Genomic DNA, 18,234 nt, shown 5'->3' with positions numbered 1-18,234 from the left:
TTTGTATGCTCTGTCACGTCATAATAAGTCAATGTCATCCCTACCCTGCCGCTTCCATACCTACCTTAGGCCACTTACTCAAATAAGCGCTAGAACTATAAATACTGTGGAATCATAAAAAGCTAGTAAACTCTCAATGAATTTGAACCCTACCACCACTTCGTAAAAAAGCAGCAGAGGAATCTATGTGACCACTTACTTATTTATCGGTTAACATGTTTTTTTTTATGTATTTAGTTATTTATCTGCAATCACACTTGATGTTAAGTAAAATGCAGTCACTATCGCCATGAACAGACCGGACTTGTTAACCGGATTAAGTTTCTTTAAAGGTTTTCGTTATTTTTGTACTAATGCAAGATAGGTTAAATGTCTCTGACTGACTAAACAAAAGATGTATTTTAACTTTTAATAACTCTATAAAATTTAAAATAAAAGGTACCATTTGTGGCACGCCTCCGGCACATACGCAACGCGTCGTCGTATAAAATGACTGTAGTTAGGATTTTCCGCGCGATCACGCGCCGTACCCTTTCTCGATGCATTACGCTCCATATTCTTGGATGATGCAAAGTTATGAGCGATAGCGTTTCGATAAAGACAGCAATAAAGTTCAAGACACTCTTTTTCATCATCATCATCATTTCAGCCACAGGACGTCCACTGTTGAACAGAGGCCTCCCCCAATGATTTCCATCTCGCCCAGTTGGTAGCGGCCTGCATCCAGCGCCTTCCTGCTACCTTTATGAGGTCGTCGGTCCACCTTGTGGGTGGACGTCCCACGTTGCGTTTTCAAGTACGCAGCCTCCACTCCAGAAACTTGCTGCTCCACTATTTTTATTAGAAGAAAATAACAACAAATTGCCAATAATATCCTAACTCAAAATTCGAAGTTTCATAGTAAAATTCCCAAACCGCCTCAGCCCATGGCCGTCACCACACGCCCAAGTTGAGAGCATTCGTCTCATCGCAATAAGTTAGAATTTTCCTAATAATAGTCGGGATGAGGCCGCGCCGTGAAATATCGCGGCTCACTTAGCCGAGGTCTGTGGGTGCACATTATTTTTGCAGCAGTGTTAATGTTAAGATGGGATATGTTCGTTTTTTACTTGGGTTCTTTTGCTACTGTGCCTTCAAAAAATGACGCCAATATCGCCTCGACTGCCGAAGGACAAGACACAATGGCTTTCGTATTGATGTCTGGAATCTAAATATGACCGTCATATTATTATTATGACCGTTATGTACTGACAGCATCAAAATTGGGTTGACACCACCAACCAACTAGCATACTTTTTATGATCATCATCATCATTTCAGCCACAGGACGTCCACTGCTGAACATAGGCCTCCCCCAATGACTTCCACATCGCACGGTTGGTAGCGGCCTGCATCCAGCGCCTTCCTGCTACCTTTATCAGGTCTTACTTTTTATGAAATGTCAAAAAATACTTTCGTGTAAAAGTAAACATGACGTCACATAATTATTCACAAACTCAGTTGAAGAAAAGAGAATGATCATTTACTACTTGTTATCACCCCTTCCAAGAAACGTTGCAAATCATGCTGTACGAGTACATAGGCCGTCCTAATGTAATTCCAAAGCACTTTAATTACAAGCGTTTCTGAATGGACCCGTATTTTTCCATCCATGTAACTAGAGACCGTGGCCGCATAGCAAATAACATACATATGTATGAGCGCCCTTGTATGTCGGATTAATATGTATGGGCACATACAGGCTGGTCTCCCAGATATTACGGAGTCCGGTTAAGCAGTTTTACTTGGGTTTTATGGACGTGTGGAAGGGATTAAACGTGTCTGTTATTGTTGTACAGGGCTGCTTGTAGCTCAAAGTATTGAACAAAATATATTAATTGGAGTTTCTGCATTGTGGTATACATCTACTCATGTAATTATTTAATTGAAAAAGAGGCTGACAAAAGTAACTGAGTTACTTCCGCCACTTCTTCTCAGTATCAGCCTACATGTTGTCCCGAAGTGGTGGTAGAGCAAGCTATATTTGGAACATGTATAAGCGCCCTGGAAAGAGCCTAAGTACAGAATTTATACTTGGTACTACAATGCTAGTGACAGGCTTCTTTAAAATCGTCATAGGCGTCTGATATTTTCAAACTGACGGTTTAAGATGCCCTCCAAAATGTTGAATCGAGTATGCAAATCCTAATAGATTCCTTTAAGGACTTAACTAGATTGGACTCAAATAGACTGATGACTTGATTAAGCATTCGGAAGTTGGATCAAGGCTGCAATCCCAACTAATATTATAAATGCGAAAGTAACTCTGTCTGTCTGTCTGTCTGTCTGTCTGTCTGTCTGTCTGTCTGTCTGTGTCTGTCTGTTACGCTTTCCCGCTTAAACCTCGCAACCGATTTTGATGAAATTTGGCATAGAGATAGTTTGAGTCCCGGGAAAGAACATAGGATAGTTTTTATCCCGGTTTTTGAAACAGGGACGCGCGCGATAAAGTTTTTCTGTGACAGACAAAATTCCACGCGGGCGAAGCCGCGGGCGGAAAGCTAGTATCCTAATAAAGTTCTATAAGAATTTAAAAAGACTGAACCATCCCATCAGAATCCTGTAAGCATTTAAGAAGACTGGACTTCTTACTGATAAAATGTCTCAAATACTGACAGTTGAAGATGCTCTTCAAATGTTGAGACCAATATATCCTAACGGAGTCCTGTAAAGATTAAAAAAAACTGAACTGTCCTATCATAGTCCTGTAAGGGTTGAGGTATTTTTAGAGTTTGTTAATTTTTCGTGTCTGTCTTATTTATTTATTAATTTGCTTGTTACTCTTACTTCTTCTCTCTCGATAATTTCTTTAATTCCTATTGGAAAACAAACTTGCACTGTCAATTAATGCTTCCAATCTACTTGATAAAGTGCCCATTATCTGTAGGCACAGACACCTCCTTATACATACGATCTATCTTGTAGATAAACTATCCAGGGCGAGTTCTCTAGCGCTAGTACAGTCAGCATATGAAAAATATTACATACAAACAAATAGACAAAAATCACAGCAAGGGGCAGGTATGGTACTGAGCTGAAATCATAGAAAGGGGCAGGAATATTACCGCTATCTTTCCAACTATTATAAAAATATGATTATGATCTTAAAAATATTAGCCTACCTAATTTGCGTAAGGTGCTACAAAAGTCACAATAATTTAGTTAGAATAGTGTAGAAGGGTCAATCTTGAAAGCCAAAAAAAACACTGTCCGGGGGAAAAAACTACCCATAACGCTTAAATTTTAATGTAAGATATTTTTTTTCTGTTACTTTCATGTTTAAATTAAATGGGGCACAACAAAAACGGTGTTTATTTTAGCTTAAAACATCTGAAAAAAATCTTCGAAGCCTTGATATTTGATTCCCCTGGGCTGTCCCTTTGTAATTTTTTGAACAAATCATTAATAATTTACCTATCTATAGTGATAAATTTAAGATTTTTTGTAATTTAAGAGTTAAAGGGTGAGTTGTTTAATAATTTAATATATACACAAAGTCTGTGCCAGTCACTCTTTTTTATTTAAAAAATAGTTTGTGTTTGTCCGAGCGCAACGATTGATTCCCTTGGCGCGTCACTAAATGCCACCTGCCTTGCTATTATAAATGTCTACGGTGAAGGCGTGCACATCGGCAAGTGGCTTTAGTCGCGCTCTGAACATCACGAGGAGAGGTCGCACGTCTTGACGTTTCCAAGCCGGATTTACGAAGGTAAGAATGTGATTCCCCTGGCTTTGTTTCACTAGGTCATTGATTACCTTGACCACTATAAAATTTTTTTTTTGATGATTAAGAATTTCTTTACTAGGATTAACAGTAGGGTATATAGGACTGTTAATTGTTTTTATAATAATCATTGGCAAAAATCAATCCATTTAAACAAAATCGAAAGAAGATTCACTTTTCTTGACTCCCCTGGCATTGATTCCCCTGGCAAAATACCAGGGGAATCAAAGCTTCCTTACATTATCATACTCTCATATTATTATGATTATAGGTTTACGTGATGGGTAAGCTTCACTAGGATTATGCAAGTAAGTACGGCGTGTAATCTGGAATTACTCGGAGAAAGGACACGGCAAAGGAGCTCCCGATGGCGTGGGCGAAGTATTGAAAAGAATAGCAGATCGAATCGTCGCTGAAGGCAATGACATTCCAAACATTGATGTCCTTATCAGCTATCTTAAAGATAAATGTCCGGGAGTTACGATAGCGGAGGTTCAAAAATCGTATGTTGGAGAAGGATCTGTTAATTCCCTCTGATTTAAGAGAATTCCGGGGCACCATGGATGTTCATCAGGTGATATGGATCAATAAAACTCCCGAAGTCCTCGCCATGAGACGTCTTAGCTGTCATTTAGAAAAATGATCGGAAGAACCAATTCATTGTCCTCATGGTCAACATATAGATTTTTATAATATCAAAAGTTCAAATGTGCACAGCACTGGTACATCTGAAACCGCGAAATCAAACAAGACTGTAAAAGAAAATTACTTCGATAAACTTTCTACTTCGAACCCAAATTATGCGCTAGCTGCAACTGAAGTTCAGAGCATTCAATCGGATAATCATATTCCATCTGATGATAGCTTATGGATTAATGTGTCTTCAGTAAAATAAAATCTTAATTTCCGATTCTATGTGTAAAGTAGTAACGTCTGCTCTCTATGGCGGGGAAGAGTCGGATTCTACTGATGAATAATTTATTGTTTGTCCATTTGCAAATCATATTCATTTATTTTTTTAGGTTCATACGTTTTTGAGACACTTCATCGCTGTTAGTTACATAATATAGCGTCATTGTTGCCGCATAAAAAGGCATTTTTGTGCATACTATACCGTCTACAATATTGACTTGTGTTAGAATTTGTTTACGTTAGAATAATTTGATAGTTTTTAGATAATTATGTTGATTTGTTACAGTTGATTGATAGTTCCTAGAGAGAGATATTGTTTTTTTTTATAATACTACTTATAAGATTAATGATAACATAAAATGAAACCAAAAGTCTGATAAGTTTAATTAAAATAAACGATTGTTCTATACAAAATGTTTTATTTTGATTCCCCTGGCACCAAAATTTTAAAGTCATATATCTTTTTATCTAAACATGTGACAGTTATGCCTATTTGTGAAATATGTTTACAATGGTGTGATATTTAGCCTTTTGTTAGTAAAAGTTTAAACTCTTAAGTTTTAAAAAGTGCCAGGGGAATCAACCGAATACGCCCAATTTCAAGATTGACCCAGAAATGTAGATGGATGGTGGAACCAAAATGCTGTCCACTCAGCTTGAAAAACGGCGAAGGGTAAAACCTTACTTTTTGGTGTACCTAAAAAGATATCGCATGTCAATATGAATTTAAATGTTTCATAACTACCATTAAGTAATATCATTTTTCACCAATTACAGAAGTGTAAAAAATTTTCAAGTGTCACTAAAGATAAATTTTCTTTAAATATAGTGAAGTTAGATTTGCAATAAATTTCTGTCGTGGACTGTCCCGTACCTAACGAGGCTTGGATCTAATGATAAAACAATGACTGGTGATTTATAACTGGAGGTCTTGTTACAAACGCACAAGGTTCAAACTGAATGTGAATATGTAATGATAATGAACTCGGTTAATCACTTATAGTAATTAGGGTGATGACTGGTTGATATGTGCTGGAGCAGTGATTGCAAATGTACCTAATGAATGTAGGTTAATTAAATCGTTTTGAAATAAAGCACAGTCAAAATGTGACAAATGATGACAATTTGTTCGACCAGTGGGGTCTAGACAAAGTGCACTTTTTGATCGAATAGAAAATCGAATCTGTCAAAACTCCATACAAAAAAATATACTTTTCGACCACTTTTCGACTGGATTGCGATTAAATGTGCACTTTGTACTTCTATGCTGAACAACTTTCGTCTTCGAATCGTTTCCGTATTCGACAAAATTTGATGCCTAGCCTTCGAATTCAAGATAACATGACGATCTAGATTGTCAAAATTAGTTTCATGCTACAATTTCTCATAAGGTTAGGTATTATCTGGCCCACCGAAAATCTGGTCCGCGGACCAGTTAATAACTTTTAAAAATACTAGTCTTCATCTCGTCCGAAGGGATATTTAAGCACGGGTCAGATAATAGGTACCTGTAAAATCACTAGGGTATAACTCGCCCAATCTATAGTGAGATTTAACAATCTGTTCTTAGTTAAAGGATTCGTGATAAATTGTTAGTTAAATAGCCAAATTCAAATTTCAAGCCCTTAAAATTTTAAACTAGGTAATGACTTAGTGCATCTAAATAGTGGAAAAAAAAGGTATGTTCTGTTCCATAGGTTCAGTTTACGACACGTTCCCAGGGGCGCTGTTTAAGTTTTCATACTAAATCTTTTGATGGTGATTCGAATACGCAAACGATTCGAACTCGAAAGTTTTTCGTGCTAGAGATACTGTTAATTTTCAAAGGTCCGCGACCAATCAGTGGCTTTATGTGTTAAACAGCGCCATCTACCGAGACTATCCATAATCAATATCGATGGCTTGCTTCATCACAGTTTATCATAGTGCTCGCAAGTAGTAAATTTAATCCCACCAAAAACATTCTGTAAAAAACTAGCCAAGTCTCGATGGAGCTGCTTGTTTATCTCTAAAAAGTAATGAAATCTAGAGAAAGTCGTGCCAAGTCTATGGTTCCTTACTGCAATTTCTTTATTATTATAGTTAGTGTTGTGTGACTTGGCCGTTGAAGGGTACAAATAACCAGGTGCTCCATGACACCATTGCACCAATCTGTCGCCAGAACCGCTACCCATTGACGATGGAAAATTGCCACTTGGAAAACGTTGATTCTATAACCAGTCAAGTAGGCTTGATAAAGCTGCGTATTTCAATAATACTTATGTATGATTATCTTATAAGGATTGTTCAACGGCCAAGTCACACAACATTAACTATAATAATAAAGAAATTGCAGTAAGGAACCATAGACTTGGCACGACTTTCTCTAGATTTCATTACTTTTTAGAGATAAACAAGCAGCTCCATCGAGACTTGGCTAGTTTTTTACAGAATGTTTTTGGTGGGATTTCACTTCTTTTTGTAGAAAGTGTCATAATTATTTAACGTCGTCGTCTTTTCTTTTAATATTATCGTCATTTTTTTACGATATTGAACACAAATAAACTCAACGACCTTTAAAATGAACAACAAAGCAGAAGTTGTTTTAATAACTTAACCTTAGCCAACCTCACCATATAATAAACGAAATGAAATTCAAATATTTACACAAAATTCAACTTAATCGACGGGTGGATCTAGAAAGGAAAAAAAATCTGAGGTGGAATTGTGTAAAGCAATCGTAATCATTTGACAGTTCATTACGTACGTGCGTACGATAAAGTCAGATATAGTTCCAAAATACTGAACTGTCCTATGCATGACATTGACAGTGGGGCGCCACTGTCACTACCGGATCGCTGGTTTCGATTTTTGCCATGTTGGAAACCATTGAGTTGAACGATGGTAGCGCCCCCCTGTCATTGAGTTTGGCGGGACAGTTCAGCGTGAGTCATCTATAAACAAAGCGTTTGACAGAATAATCGTACGTTATGAACTGTCAAATGATAACGATTGCTTTACACAATTCCACCTCTGGACACCGCGGTGCAGAAAAATGACGCTCAAAGTGCTAGCGCCATCTAGCGGTGAGCGGTACAGGCGAACACCACGGTGCCGGTGTGGCGCTAGTATTATTGATTATGAATGTGGTGTTACTCCAGATCTTCGATTTTCCTAGTTTTTATAGTTTTCCCTTTATGTAGTCATTAAACCCTAACTCTGTACCAAATTTCAGCTCTCTGAGTTTATGGGAAGTACTAGTTCTATTTTGATGATCATCAGTGAGTGAGTGAGTGAGTGTCATAAATGCGAAACTTTCATCATCATCATCATCATTTCAGCCACAGGACGTCCACTGCTGAACATAGGCCTCCCCCAATGCTTTCCATGTTGATCGATTGGTAGCGGCCTGCGTCCAGCGCTTCCCTGCTACCTTTACGATGTCGTCGGTCCACCTTGTAGGTGGACGTCCCATGAATGAAAGCGAATGCATGAATGCGAAACTTTGCTTTCGCTTAACTTTGAAACTAAATGACCTACAGACTTGAAATTTTGGATTTTAAGTATGTGATTATAGCTTACTAGATAACGAAAATTTCAGCGTTCTGGTGTTATCCAGAGGTTCTCAAATAGAGGCTTGAAAATGCGGCGAAATGGTTCCAGTAAAGGATGGTACGGCAGTGTTTGCTTCGCGCTCGACTTGGCGGGGGCACTGCCGTGCCCCCAGATAGTTTCCGTTAGTTTCAATAGATGTCGCTATCCGAAGGCTATAAAACTGTTGGCACCAAGAAATATTGTTCTCTTTCCGCACTGACTCTGGTCACAGTAATAAACCGAGTAACCAAGATATCGGCGACTTTCATTGGGTCTATAAGAATATGTGGAGGGTCACTTAGTTGCAATATTTTGTATTCCCTCACACTCATACACACATAGGACAAATTAATTTGTGACTTTTCTATTAATGAAGTTAACACACAAGCCAATATTTTTCTTTCTCCGCTTCCCTAAAAGCATTCTTCACCCAACCTTAATTACTAATAAACATATATCTTCCACAGAACCGCCGAATAACTCACAATAAAACCCTTTCCACTCGATCATATTCATGTACACATATTTACACTTCCTCGTCTTTATACCTTTGACTTACGACTCAGAATGGCGTGGAAATTGATTTGGTGGGAAATTATTAGGTGGGAAAGTCATTAAGATGAATGGCCCGGATCAATCTTGGGGAGGCACCCTTTGGTATGGCACGGTACTCCAATTATGGTGGGTATGGGAATTTACCTTGAGTGACTATACGTTATTGAGTCATTGTTTTGTAACTGGCCTTCCCTCCGGTCATAAGAACCTACTCATATGGCATTGGAATTTGGCAATTTAGAACTAATACAGAGAGTTACTACAATATTAAGAGGGAACATTTGATTGTTTGTTTAAATTGAATAGGCTCCAAAACTAGTAGACCGAAAAATTCATTATAGGCTATAGAGTTTTTATTGGCGGTACGATTTTCGCCGGGAAGAATGACATTGTTACGCGTTACTGTTAAATTACCTGCATAATATTGTAAGTTAAACATGGCGTCGATTCCCATCACTAGGGATATCGACAATTCAGTGTCATTCCGTGGTATTTTTGTAAGTAAACTAACGTTTAAAATAAATAAAGTAAATTTGCTATTTATGTTTTATGTAGCAATAGGTATTGTATTCTTTTTTCGCTAACTTGCGGGCTTTCGTTTAGTGGTTTCGTAAGGAATCGTAATAATTATAGCTTTTGTATTGCAATCACGTACTAATACAACTGGCTTTAACTTTTAAATCCTTCTGAACAAAATCCGAACAAGCATGGCGTCTTAAAAGTGCTCGATTTGAAATTATCGCCAAGAGCCAAGGGCTAATAATGTCGGTCACGCGGCGGAAATTGACGCGGCCATCTTGTGACCGGATGCGGCGCCATCTTGAACACCTTTGATTTGCCGCCTTTTGCGGCTAAGTGAGAGCGTTTTGCGCTGGATTATTTGATCGATTCAACCATTTAGTGTGAAATTATACTCGAATGAATGAAAGTGAATATTGAAACGGCTCAATTTACCTTTGGAATTTCTATAGTAACTTGAAGTAGGTACGTAATAAAAGGCATTTTTTAAGTAATAAATAAACACCATTGATTGATTCGCCTTAAGTATTAATTTGCGTTGTGTGCTGTGTATGTGTAAGAGAGAAATAGAAAGATTGTGTTCGCAAAATAAACGAGTAAGGCACTACATACTAGTGCATTGTTAATTTATAAATGTTCTTGAACTCGCCGAAAGCTGAAATTATTTTAACACAAGCTTTGAATAATAATAGCCTTACAGTGTTCACTTAAACATAGCGTAGATATTCCACATAACTGAGGCCGGTCTAAAAGGCCCCAGACAAAGGAATCCCCGCACCCTTCTGCCGTTGACGGGTTTAACCCTCATGACATTTCTCGCTCTGTTGCTTTGTGCACAAATTTGGACCATAACTACAAAGGCGTAGGAGCGACATTTGTAAAATACATACCGAATAGTTTTGGTCCGTTATGTGCTATAAGTGAGTGTGTGGTATTGATTTAATTGAAATTTTCTTTTATGGACTTCGAGTCTGTAAAATTCGATTGGTTTCCCATGAATGTAGCTGGAAAGTCAATGATTGTGATAGTAGTACTTAGCTTATGCTTGTATTTGGACAAAGCCAGCCGTAGGATGAGATTAGTGGTCAAAAGTTCCATTCCCATAAGTATTTTTAATCGTAATACTCGTAATTTTAACTTCAGTAAGTTTTGAATATATTCAAAAGTACAAAATTTCAATGCAGGGAAAGAAAAATGTATGCGATCCACTATAGAGCACAGACATCATCCCAAAATGTGGCTTAATCTCATCACGAGATAAATTTTGAAAGTGGGTCTATCTAATCTGGAAAATACAAGAAAAGACAATAAACATTATACACCAAGATGAGCAACGTAAGTAGCACTTTTGGCACTAACTTTTGGCTTCTTTTGACTAAAATCAAAAATTTTTGAACTTTCCATTTATCAAAATCCATCCCAGCCACTGTTCTAGTCCACCAATCACCTAAACTTTCGCTTTAGGACTGTTCAATACGATTCGATTGTTCAAATATGTGTTTCAATCACTTAAGCCCGGCATTTACATGGGCGTCCTGATTTATGCTCGGCCGGCTGATGGATCGCGCGCGTTACTCACCATCGTTTGCGTATCGATGCTTTATTTCATTTCGTTAAAGATACGACGTGAGCTTTTTAAAAATGGGCCTGTAGTTCAGAGAAGATACGATGGGCATTTGTTCAAAAATGGGCGTAGTTCACCATCGTTTGCGTTCATTCATTCGTTCATTTCTGCAAAATGACGTCCACTACTGGACAAAGGACTCCACCAAGGATGTTCACTATCCTATGCTGTCCGCATCCAGGTACTTCCTGCGACCAACACCTGACAGTCGGTCCACCTAGTGGAAGGCCTGTGCACACTACATCTCCGACCCGTCGCCACTTGAGAACTTTTTTGCCCCAACGGCCATCAGCTCTACGAGCTATATGCCATTGCACATTGGTTTAATTTAGAGATTCTACGAGCCATGTCGGTCACTCCTCACTTCTGATTCGATCACGCAAGCTTTATTTCATCATTTCGATCAAAAATGAGCCTGTAGTTCAGGTGAGATACGATATACGCGAGGTCGTATTTATAAACTCTGCAATGTGTAACTTCTTTAAATGGTAATCAATTTGATTTTTGGACTATCAGATTTCGGTTTCTAGTCTTTTATAATCAAGTTGAAACTTTCTAAAATAGGTCTTAACTCCGGTTTCTAAATTTCGAGGAATCGTTCAAACAAAAGTTTAATTGACCCCAAACCATGACCAAACTGTATGTTAAAAATACAAATCTGTTTAGTAAAGCGGGTAGCATTGTGGTAGTATGTTTTATAGTTTTACAAAATTCGGACGGTAGTCGGTCATTAGTGAGTTGTCAAATGGTTTCGGTCGAATTGCGCGACGCTCCCGTGTAACATGGGTTTAATTGTGTTTTATTGGTGGAATATTATTTTAAATCGTTTTATAGAACTTACTATCATATATTTATTGCTGTGAACGATTGGTGAAAAGTGTAGATGAAGTGAAATATACAAGTACGAGCCGGGCCGGGCCTCGAACTCACAAGGTACCTTACATTTTATTAATTTTATCGCTTTATCGCCTTCTTGTGTCTTCGTATCGTGGAAATCACACTACCTATCGATTGGATTGTGAAGAAATGTTACAATTACCAAGTCGGTTTAAATATGAAGTACGTTAGATTTTCGTCATTCTTAGTTTTAAATCTGGCTGGATTCTTTGATAGGAAATAACATGTACAAACAATAGATAACTGAATATCTCTGTCGGTCTTTTGGGCACTCGCAAACATAAAAATTGGCCGATCAAAGTTAATGATTTGTCCAGCTCTGGTTCATATTCCGTTAATCGCCGCTCAACAGCGCTCGCCAGCGTACTCGTAACTATGTGAGAGGCTCTCACTAACGAATGACGCGTTGCCAGGCTGTACGTGTAATTGAAATATCAAACGCGATACTAATCTGTTTTGGTGTGAATGTATACTGATTTATTTATAAAAGTCTTACAAGTCATTTATTTCCCCCAAGGCCTTTTAAATCGTGTTCTTTATTAGGTTCTTTATAAGTACTTAAACAACACATCTAAAATCTAAAACTATTATGGCACTTTACTCAGTTGCTTTACTCACTTTTCTTTAATACAAATTGCTGGATGTACTCGTAACTCACTTACTGTACCTTTATCATTAATCATTATTTTTATTTTATTTTACTGTGTTAATAAATAGAATAATCAAACAGTATGAAGTATCAAAACAGAGTATAAGATGAAACATGCTCCCTGAAAATGTAGTATCAGCTCCTTTAAACCAATTTCAAAATAAGCTAAATGCAGTCATATGCCTATCAGCTGTCTCAACCTGCAATTAATAACTAAAATTACTATTTAACTGCAATCCCCTACATCTCGCATTAAGTCCACCCGTTTCATCCATTACTGTATTTTATTTAACACAAATCGGATCCACTCATCAGCACCTGGACCCCATCCCCGGCAAATAGAAGGCTTTCCTCTGTCAATAAATTAACGGCGTCCGCCGCACTCCGTGAAATACAATCGTGGCGTTGGCCCAAGTGGAGAAACGTAGCGGGAGGAGCTTCTGGATTGTTTAAATCAACAAGAACTTTACTTAAGTTTGCCTTAAGGTCGATTCACACGTATCTGTGAAGTCTCAATTGCGACATAGTACCACACAGTGCGAAATACTCTTTCATGCATTTTTTATGAACGTTCACTTGTTAGTATCAACGACGATATCAGTGACAGTGGATACGTTCAGGAAACGACGTTATTTTTAACCGACTTTAACAAAAGGAGTAGGTTCTCAATGCGGTTCCTATGTTTTTAATTTTTATATTCTCTCACATAGTAAGTATTTTCGTAAACTTCTGGCTATGGCTTCAACCTAATGGTTGAATTCTTTCAATTGTAAATACACTTGTAAAAAGTAATAATAATTAACTTTTAAAAAAAATAAAACCGACTTCAAATGCGTGAACACAAAAAAAAACTAAAAATTAAAAATATTGCGTATAAAAAAGTTCATCCCCAATTTTCCACCCTTGGGGGTGAAATATTTTCTTCAAATTCGCATGAAACCCCCCTTTTGATAATACCTATTCAACAAAAAAATAATCGTTCAAATTGATTTATAATCGGCGGAGATATTGCGTATAAAAAAGTTCATCCCCAATTTTCCACCCTTGGGGGTTGTTTTTTCTATTATTAAATTTAAATGGGACCACCCTTGAGGTATTACCTATACGCCGAAAAAAGATTTGTTCAAATCGGTTCATAATTGGCGGAGTTATCGCGTAACAAACATAGAAAAAAAAAAAAACATACGGGTCGAATTGAGAACCTCCTCCTTTTTTGAAGTCGGTTGAAAAATCAGCCTAATACTATTTGCTAACAAGTAATCTCGTTTGCCTCCTGTCACATAAAAAAAAAAAAAATCTTACAAACAAATAAGGCCGATTGCCACATAATTTTAAGGCAACAAAATCATACAGTATTACAGACTTTTTAATTCCTATTTTTAAAAATCAATCTCTCTATCTACTTCAACTTGCCCCACGCCCCAAGATGACCCCTAAAGTGGCTCTCAGAGACTGACAGATTGAATGTACGCTAATTCGGCCGGAGAGCTCTCGCGGCCTTTTAGTTTTCAAGACGTTTGCGCTGCGAGAGCGTTTAGCAGACGTCATTGTAAATAGGGCGGTGGAAAAGTCTTTTAACTAATCTAATAGAGCTGATTTCTGTGTGTGGGTATTTTCGATCGAGTAAATAAATTGTGAGAGACGTGAATTAAATCGACTGGAAGCGCATACATGTAGTTTTTCGCTGCAATTTTTCGTAGCCTGACTATGGACAGTTGGATATTATTTCACACTTTTTGAAAGGCCCGTTAAAAGGACTTTTGATTCCACTGTTATGGTTTTAGAACTTTATTCAAAGATTTATTAATAGGTCAGCCAGAACTCACCACAGAACATTTATGCAAAAGCTTGACTTTTACAGTCTTCACTTCAGAATAAAACACTGTTGCAATTTCCCCAAACTGAGATGAACCAGATGTTTACGGTTCCTCCATCAACATTAAAGGTGCAAAACACGTATAATTCGTGGACAAACAGCGACAATGTGAGGGTGTAATTAGATAACTTTTTAAAAAAATAAAACCGACTTCAAATGCGTGAACACAAAAAAAACTAAAAATTGCGTATAAAAAAGTTCATCCCCAATTTTCCACCCTTGGGGGTGAAATATTTTCTTCAAATTCGCATGAAACCACCCTTTTGATAATACCTATTCAACAAAAAAATAATCGTTCAAATTGATTTATAATCGGCGGAGATATTGCGTATAAAAAAGTTCATCCCCAATTTTCCACCCTTGGGGGTTGTTTTTTCTATTATTAAATTTAAATGGGACCACCCTTGAGGTATTACCTATACGCCGAAAAAAGATTTGTTCAAATCGGTTCATAATTGGCGGAGTTATCGCGTAACAAACATAGAAAAAAAAAAAAAAAAAAAACATACGGGTCGAATTGAGAACCTCCTCCTTTTTTTTGAAGTCGGTTGAAAATGCAAACACTCGGTGTTTGGGGGCCTGAGGACCACTCCGGACCGACGTTATTATATACGTAAACGGACCTAGGGCTGACGCAGACTATTTCTTGGGCTCAAAAACTGAACTTCGACAAACGTTACTTCGACAAACGTTACTTCGACATTACGTTACTCCGACACTACTAAATATAGATATTACTTTACTTCGACACTACACTAGCGCCCGTATTCACAAACGATGCTTGCTTAAGTGTAGTAGTAAATCGAACGCACAGCGTAGAATAGAGCTCTGTGATTGGTTCGTGTGTCACCCTGTGCGTCCACGCGCACTGTGAGACCTAATAGTAAGGTTTGTGAATACGGGTGTAGATACTCAGACAAAGGATATTCGCCTTTGTCTGAGTAGTTTAGTGTCGAAGTAAAGTTACATCGATATTCAGTAGTGTCGAAGTAACGTTTGTCGGAGTTTACTTAGGTAGCCCATTTCTTGCTTTTCATTCACTAATTCTTTAATTTCTATCTTCCCCAGTATCTTTTGATTATTGTGGAAAATAAGATTTTAAGTTTTAACTTGACGCGTTTCTGAGAAAGAGGCCCTTAGTTGATTAATATACGGGCAAAATTGTGATCTTACAAGGGAAAATTTCCATGGAACTTTTAAATGTGACTTTATTTCTGCGTCCAGCTCCTTCTTGCTACCTTTATTAGGTCGTCTGTCTAATCTGGAATCATTGGGAGAAGCCTATGCTCAGCTGAAATGATGTTGATGATGATAATATTGACTTCTCAGATATAAAACCATACCATAACTTCAAAGTAGTCCCGAAAAGTATTGCCATGATTGTAAAACAATACGAATGTACGATTTCGCGACACATTATTGACACCATCAAAAAACAAAGATAGAAACAACAGAACATCTTAAACGAAGGTATCCATTTCTTCTAAAATAAAAAATGCCAGGTGGCAACCCTGGCGCGTCCATCAAAGGCGCCGCTAAGTATATCAAATGAATTGTAAATGAAATCAGGGCCGAGTGCTGGCCGGTTTATCGCCGGGGGTTTCTGGAATCAGAGCATCTGGAATTGGCTGGATGGAATACAATTTCCTTTTATAAGTCACGTGAAAGGTTTAAGTTCGGTTGTCGTTTTTGAAAATATTCTAAAGCCTATGTTCATGAAGCATAACGTAGGGTTTCGATAGTGAAATATTTTTTCAAATTAGTCCAGTAGTTTCGGAGCTTATCAAATTCAAACAAACAATGAAATCTTTCCCCGTTGTAATAATTAGTAAAAAATTGCCAAGTGCGTGTCGTGCCACGCGCAGTGTAGGGTTGCGTAGTTGTCCGTCGTTACCACAATATATTTCAGAAGCGAGCAATTACTTCATCTAAAGTCACTTTTAATATTTTCTTCTAATGAATTTTTACTGGTTAAACGGTGGCCTGACACGACACGCACTTGGCCAATTTTTTATCTCTTCAATTTTGGATAAAAATTTATGTTATAATATGGTCATTTCCTAATGCCTACTGTTTTGATACTTGTTGAATACCTTAACTTGCAACTCGTCACAAAAAACTCGTAGTCGGTCAACCTAAGGGTTCGGCCAAACCAACGCGATCACAGCGCGATCAGCTGGCGTGCAGCGATGGCGACCAGACCTAAATGCATTGTTCGCCATCGCTGCACGCCGGTTGATCGCGTAGGTTTGGCCGAATCTTAAAGGCGTAGTCAAGCTTTACCGTAGCGCGGGTCGTAGCTACGAGTTTCATTTCGTAGTCATGACCGCTACGAACCGACTACGAATAATTTTATTGCTACATAATAGAATGGCGTTGCATTCTAAATAAAGTATTATTGCAATGTATTATTATGTATACAATACAAGTATAATCTATACTTATAATAAACTAGCTGACCCGGCGAACTTTGTTCCGCCTTAATGGCAATAAATAAGCAGACTTTTTTTTTTAATTTCGAACGGGATAAAAAGTATCCTATGTCCTTCTCCTGGCTCTAAACTACCTCCCTGACAATTTTCAGCTAAATCGGTTCAGCCGTTCTTGAGTTATAAGCGAAGTAACTAACACGACTTTCTTTTATATATATAGATCTGTAGAGAGGTCAATTCTGTACATGAAATATATTTTCAAAATAACTATCAGGGGGTGATTAGTGATCGATACTGATGCCAAAAATGCAATTAGTAAAATTTTTGTCTGTCTGTCTGTCTGTCCGTCTGTATGTTCCTTATAGAAACAAAAACTACTCGACGGATTTTAACGAAACTTGGTACAATTATTCTTCATACTCCTGGGCAGGTTATAGTATACTTATGAATTCCCGCGGGCACAGGAATTAGCGGGAAAATCCTTTTGTGTGAAAAATCTAAACCGCTTAAGTTAGACGCTTGAATTTTGGCATGTAGGTACCTTAGTAAACTTAAAGCTTAGTTACAATAAGGAATTCTCGAAATTCCCACGGGAACGAGAATTCGCGGGAAAATCCTTTTGAATGAAAAATCTAAACCGCTTAAGTTAGACGCTTGAAATTTGGCATGCAGGTACCTTAGTATACTTAAAGCTTAGTTACAACAGGATATCGCAAAATTCCCACGGGAACGGGAGTTAGCGGGAAAAAACATTTGTATGAAAAAATCTAAACCGCGTAAGATAGATGAAGGGGGTAAAACGGGATCCACGCGTACGAAGTCGCGGGCGGCCGCTAGTTTATAAAAAATGTATAATTTATGTTATAATGTTTTATAATTTGTTAATGATTTTTTCTTTGTTTGCAGGTAAGGAAACTAGCAAGAAAAAACCATTAGAAACGGTGAGAATTAATATAAAGTCTACCAAACTTTCTCAGTAAATCTTCTTTATTGTAGTCCAAAAAAACTCAATTCCTACAGAACTTTCGCAATTTCTATGAAGAACAAAAAATAGTTTTTTTTATATTTCAATCACGCGTCGCAAATCCTTTCCGAGATCACTTAAGCCTTTTCACTACTCCTCCATTAAGACAGAGACAACGTATACCGATTTACACGAGAAGAAAAAGGATAGACGGACTTTTCGCCGCTTCAGTGTGAAGGAACAATTTTAGGAGTACAACGGGCGTAAGAGGTTTCTACTTTTATTTTTATAGTAATGCATACTTTGCGCGGCGCGACTTATTGGGCCCGGAGTGAAATCATCTGTACTCGGTTGTTTTATGAAAAGTATAATTCTTTAGCGCAGTCGTTTCGCTGAACGTATGGCGGGGAAAGTGTTTTTTGGATTATCTTTTATGGGAATGGTGCAATAATTCCACTTAGGGTCAAAGG

At 37.7% G+C, this 18,234-nt stretch overlaps 1 protein-coding gene across 1 annotated transcript in view; it reads left to right on the top strand.

Moving 5' to 3' along the window:
* The window catches only part of LOC135083765 (complexin), a 435,534-nt gene that overhangs the window by 342,892 nt on the left and 74,408 nt on the right, over nt 1-18,234 (top strand). The gene's annotated exons all lie outside the window — the stretch shown is intronic.

The sequence above is a fragment of the Ostrinia nubilalis genome, chromosome 24 (genome assembly GCF_963855985.1).
Source record: "Ostrinia nubilalis chromosome 24, ilOstNubi1.1, whole genome shotgun sequence".
In the NCBI taxonomy this organism is placed as follows: Eukaryota; Metazoa; Arthropoda; class Insecta; order Lepidoptera; family Crambidae; genus Ostrinia; species Ostrinia nubilalis.
Note: the sequence above shows the minus strand (reverse complement) of the source record. Positions and strands in the feature narration are given on the sequence as shown.